Source organism: Myotis davidii, unplaced genomic scaffold, assembly GCF_000327345.1.
Source record: "Myotis davidii unplaced genomic scaffold, ASM32734v1 scaffold962, whole genome shotgun sequence".
NCBI classification, from domain to species: Eukaryota; Metazoa; Chordata; class Mammalia; order Chiroptera; family Vespertilionidae; genus Myotis; species Myotis davidii.
Window position 1 is genome coordinate 2,495,135 of NW_006295559.1, and position 5,863 is coordinate 2,500,997.

Below are 5,863 nucleotides of genomic sequence, written 5' to 3' on the forward strand. Positions count from 1 at the left end.
CATATATTTCTTAAATTTTGGAGAGAGTGCTGGTTCCTAGCACAACTTTAACTTTTCCAAGTGAACTCAGGACTGGGTTAAAAACTTCATTTGAGGATGCCCTAGCAGGGTATATTTGATTTTCTATCTTCAAAATATTACCTAATCCACTGGATGCCAATCTGGGCTGTATTGGAATCACCCTGGGAGCTCTCAACAACTGAATGCCTGGCCATTGCAGTGGGGTGGAGCGTGGACATCTGGCTTATGGAAGGAGCTCCTCAGGTGATGTTAACCTGAAGCCCATTTTGGGAGTCACTGAGCTAACTTCTGATCAGGGCACCCGGCTTTACTTTCTAAGACGGCAAGACTCTTCCTAAGACTGCGTATAAAAATAGTTCTGGGGTTCCTTTCCCTGTGATAGCTGGCACTTGTGAGAGACTCCAGAAATACAGAGGTAAATATTTAACACCCTCAGGGTGCTCACAGACTTGCAGTTTGGAGGGGTAGACATGTAAATATGGAATGTCACACTGAAGGACAGGTGGTATGATGGAACATCAAGAAGGATGTAAGGAAAGCTGGAGAAGGCTTTGGACAGAAGAGTGGAATCAAGCTTCATACTAAGAATATGGCAGAAGGGAGGCCCCAGGTGAGAAGCGGGAGGAAGGGCACTCCAGCAGCAATTCGGGGGGAAAAATGAGGCAAGCTGAAACTGTAAGCATTCTGGTGGTGATATCTCCACTAGAGGACTCCACAGCCCTCACAGGAATCCTTCCCTCTACCTACTCAATTTTCGGATCTAAGTCTAGATAGAGATACCAGTTTTGATGGAGTTATTACCATTGTATCTTAAAGTTATGATCCATACTGATATCTATGGAAAGGAAGATAGCTTTCAAAATTTTTTCCCAATACATTTTTGCTAAAAAATAATAAAAAAAATTGGGGGTGAGGGTTGTAATATTTCTGGGTAAAAGGCCCAAATAGTTTGTCAGGTTCTAGAAGCCAACTACAATGGTTGTTCTTTTCCCTTACCCAGTTTTCCTAAAATTAGCATTAAACATTGGCCTCCCTTTGCTCGGCTTTCATAATGACCTTTTTCTATTAAAACCATATCACAAATTACCGGTGGGTATTTACATCCACCCCAATGTAATTAGGAAACAACTCTTGATCACTATCAGTCTGGCTATAATGGAAACCCCACCTATTAGGGGAAAAAACACAAAGAAAAAAACCTTGCCCCATATTTAGAGTTGATTATCATTGCTCTGTTATCTCCCCTGAAACATATTCAAGCTTCTTGCTGTTATTTTCTGCGGTATACCATTATTTGTTTGGTATCTGGATGCCTCCCAGTTTGAGTGGGTACCTACATTAAAACTTTCAAAAGACCCATTTCTAATGGCAACTATGCTTATGTAATGTGGGGGTAGAAGCGAGGAAGGGGAATGACTTTGTGACTTTTTTACTTCGCTTATGAGCTATTGAAATGCTCATGGAAAGCAGCATTTAGGGTAAATGCATATTATTCCAAATGTACTACAGGACCCTTTCAAGTACAGACGGGCTAGAAAGTCGTCTTAAATTCATGTGCAGTGGCACACAAACCTCATTGCATGCAACTTTACAGATCTATGGGCTAATTCTAAAATGGAAAATGATTTCCATTTGGACATTATTAGGATGTCTAAAAGCCACTCAGCACCTCTAAGACTCCTGACCAGGCCCTGGATTTACTTAGTCATCTTTAGAGAAGTTCACTAGATAAGTGCTGTCCAATAGATCTTTCAGCAACGGTGGAAGTATTTTATATCCTACACTGCCCAATACCCACCTAGAGCTATTAAACACTTGAAACGTGGGACTCAAATTGTCAGTTTTATTTAATCTCAGTGAATTCAAATTTAAGTGATATAGCCACCTTCCCCACCGTTACTTCCTTTTGCAATTCTCTAGAAGGAATTGTGACTGCAATTAGCAGCAGGAGTTGGTTGCTAGTGACACTGAGCTTTTTGCTCTCATTTATTTATTCATAATGTAAATATTGCAAGGGCCGCATATGTATTCCTGGTAATGTGGCAGTGAGCAAGACGTGTGGTCTCTGTTCTCACAGGGCTTACAGTCTAGTATGGGAGACATTTATTAACCCAATAACTATCCAGCTCGTTAATTGATTAAGACTGTGATGACTTACAAGAGAGAAATGCTAGAGGCTATGAGAGTATAAAATGGGGGCTATACTTTCTTGTCAGATTAGTCAGAAAGTTTAATCAGAGTTTCGTTTGTTCACTAAAACAAGAAAAGCATGAGACAGCTTCCCTTCCCCAAGTTCAAGGCTGGGTCAAGCTGGCTGCAGGACCCAGGGCTCTCAGAGTAGAAGTGTGCCTTGCCATGACCTTCAAAGATGTGGGGTCTGTCTGATTAAGCTGCACGCATAGCCACATGGCAAACTTCTGAACTTGAGCAAGCAGAGTCTGTCTTAAACTATGCAGTTGTGATGATGTCAGTCACAGATAAGATGTGAGAAGAAGGGTGCAAATGTTTACAGGATATTGCATTTCCTCTCTAATATATGTTTTGACAGTGCTGTTTGGGCTCCAGCCCCCGCTTTTTCCTCTCTGCTCTTACAAATTTGTATTTGGTCTATTCAAGCAACGGTGTGGAAATCAGTCCTGACATCCCAGACAGACAAAATGAGACACATGACAGCAAAACATATGGCTCAAATAGACACCCTTATATGGCCAACACAGACCATATTCCCAGAAATTCATAGATGGAAAACACCACCTGCAGCTAACGCCAAAAAACAAAGAGTTGACACGACAAAAAGAGCAATATGCTACGTAAATGGTGCTGCTTTAAAAATGTAGGGAGATAGCCAACTGTATTTGAATTTAAAAAGATGGGGGAAAAATGTCCTTAGAAAGTGCTATGGCGGTAAGCATTGCTTTGCTAACACAGTCACTGGCGGAGTTGCCATATCTTAAAAGCGTTCAAATTCTAAATGCTTTCTCTGTTTATTACAAATGTATGTGCTATTCAGAACTCTGAATGTGTTTTAATGCTTTCGGATATCTGCCTGCATATTTATCTTAACACGGTGCCATCTGAAAACATGCAGTAGTCCTTTCATTATTAAGTTAAAAGAATCTTGTATATCTGTTACAATATTTTATCTTTGCCACTCTTTTTGTAGCCAATCTGAATGCCTTCTTTATGGGATAAAAAATTGATGTGCTGTTTTACCTGTACATCACACATGAAATAGTTCATGTATTGTGCTTGTACTATTTCATGTTCCTGAGGTTGGCTGTTTGGATATCTAGATTTATAAAGTTTACTTTGTTTTAACTTCTTCCAATACTTGCTTGCATCTTTATCTCCAGATAGAAGATGCCTGTATAGAATCAAATGATTTCCCCCTAGGTCATTTATCCTCATACATGTCCTGAGTAGTGTCATTTTTCTAACTATCTTTCTTTTTTTCTTTACTTTAACCTGGGTTTACACTGACCAGTGCTCAGTGGCTATAATGAGTATTCTGAGGGGAAGATAATTTATAGTAATTAAGTGTCATTGTCCTACTTGACTTGGAGGGCAGAAACCTTTGTGTATCACTTATGTCATTTCTTACAATCATACGGTTCTAATATAAAGGGTGGACTCGAGGGCAAATGAGTATGTATTTGTGAATAATAGATTCATAATTGTACTGCATCATTATTCTTTATAATAAAGTCATTATTAGATGTTTTATGCTTATTTATTCTGTTTATCACTTTCCAAGTCCATGTTCAGCCTTATTACACACTTTTGTTTTGTGTTTGAGACTTAGTTTGTAATTCCTGAATAAAAGATGCTATTCAAATTTAAAGATTACTGTTTTAATTCCCACATTTCATTAGCATTGGCCAAGTCATTAGGAGCCTAAGGCAACCAGGAAGCCGTTTCTGTCTTATTTACTCTGTAAATGATGGGATAAACTTATTTACAATATTTTATTCCAGTGTGTCTTAATACTGATATTTTCAGTAACCATTTTTTGGTCTTCTCTTTGCTCAAATTTTGTTTTTGCTCAAAAACTGTTTTGCTTCTTTTCAAAACACTCAACTTCAGGTGAAGTTGCATGGGTAATTTTTTTTGTAGTCTAGAATTTTTCTTAGGTTTTTTTTTTTTTTTATGTTGCTATTTTTGTAAATTTGTCAGTGTGACACTAGAATGCACTGTCCCTACTGAAAACCAGGCAGGAAAGCATGTTTGGCATCACCAGTTTGAAGCAACTAGTCACACATTCATCTTGGAAATTCCTAACTTAACCTATCAGGTTGCAAAAATCATTATCGAAATAATTCATTGCTCTCTGCTTTTCTTTTAAATATTTCCTTATTTGTTATATTTCTTATACTTCAATGAAAATATTCTCCATATTTCCCCACATTTCAACTTTTAAAAATGTGATCTCATTTTTTTTTCTTGTTTTGTGATGCTGTCATTTATCATCACATGTTCTTTCTTTTGCTCAAGGCTTGGGTTGATATGTGCCAAGATTCATGGTTGCCGTCCTTGATGTTGACTAACCTTTCCGGTTTGTGGGTGAAACTTGGGGGCCATTAGAGTGATATATTTTCATCGTGTCTCTCCTAAACTTGTCCTCCCCAGGAGGCCATTATTTCTTCTACTTTATCTTCTACTTTACCTTCTGCTTTTCTTAGATTTCTAATGTAAACAGTGCCTCTAAGTGTGTATTGGTAGCTTTAAAGAGCTTAATTTGCATATTTTCCTCTTATCTCAGTACTTGTGTTAACTTGTTGCTTTTTTATGAGTAACAAAATGTTTATCTGACTGTTTTTTTTTTCTCTTCCTTACTAGTATATACTGAAAAAATAATTCTTACATTTTTGTTTTTAATGATTAACTGTCTTCAGGGACTGAGATGTTCCTGTTCAAACCTAAGCGATAAACACTGCATCTCTATTTGGGTGAGACTGTAATGTTCTTCATTTTTTAATAGGAATTGCATTTAATAGATTATCTCAATAAGAGGATCTTACCTATGAGCTACTGACTACTTATTTAACTGGGTAACTTAGTATTATTGCCGAAGTATTTATTGCAACAACAGATGTATTTACCTACCCAAACTTTCTTGTCTTTCGCTGGTGTAAAATTAGTTTAAGGTTGGTGGCGTCTTTCCCTTTTTAATGACAAGTCAGGTCTCTTTTATTAAGTGGCCCGAATTTTGTTGAACGCGGCCACTACAGGCCACGTATTTCTCCCTCCAACGTGATTTCTGGCTCAGAAGCGAGGGAGTTTTGAACCTACCTCTGACTTGTGTAGAAAGCTCTTACCCTTGTGGCTTTAACGTTGGCTCTAGAAATACTTTAGGACTCGTCCTCTTTGAGGGTCAGTATTCGCGAGACCCTTTTAAGGATCTTGGCCTTTATTCCTCTGCGAATGTGGCTGCACCCGCCGCGCTTCTCGGGAGCTCTCTCCCTCCGGAGGGCCCCCTCCAGCCCCTTCCTCAGTCCCCCCATCTCAGTAACCTACGCCTGTCACCTGCGGGTCCGGGCCCCTCTCCCGGGGGGCCGGTGCGCCCTCCCCTCCCCGCCGCGCCTGTGCCTGGGGTGCCCGCCTGCGGCGCTCCGGACCCACTCCTTTTTGTGGCTTTGGTGGCGCGTGGGCGGGTGGCGAGCTTTCCCCCTGGCCCTCGCCCCCTCCTCCCCATCACTTTCAACGCGCCCGGGGCCGGAAATCGTGCGCTCCCCCCGCCCCTTCCCTCACTCATTCACTAGTTACTTGTCTTTCTGCTTTTTAACTCGCCGCCCCCGCCCCCTCCCCCGATCCCGGCCCTCCAGCCCGGGTTTTAATCCCCATC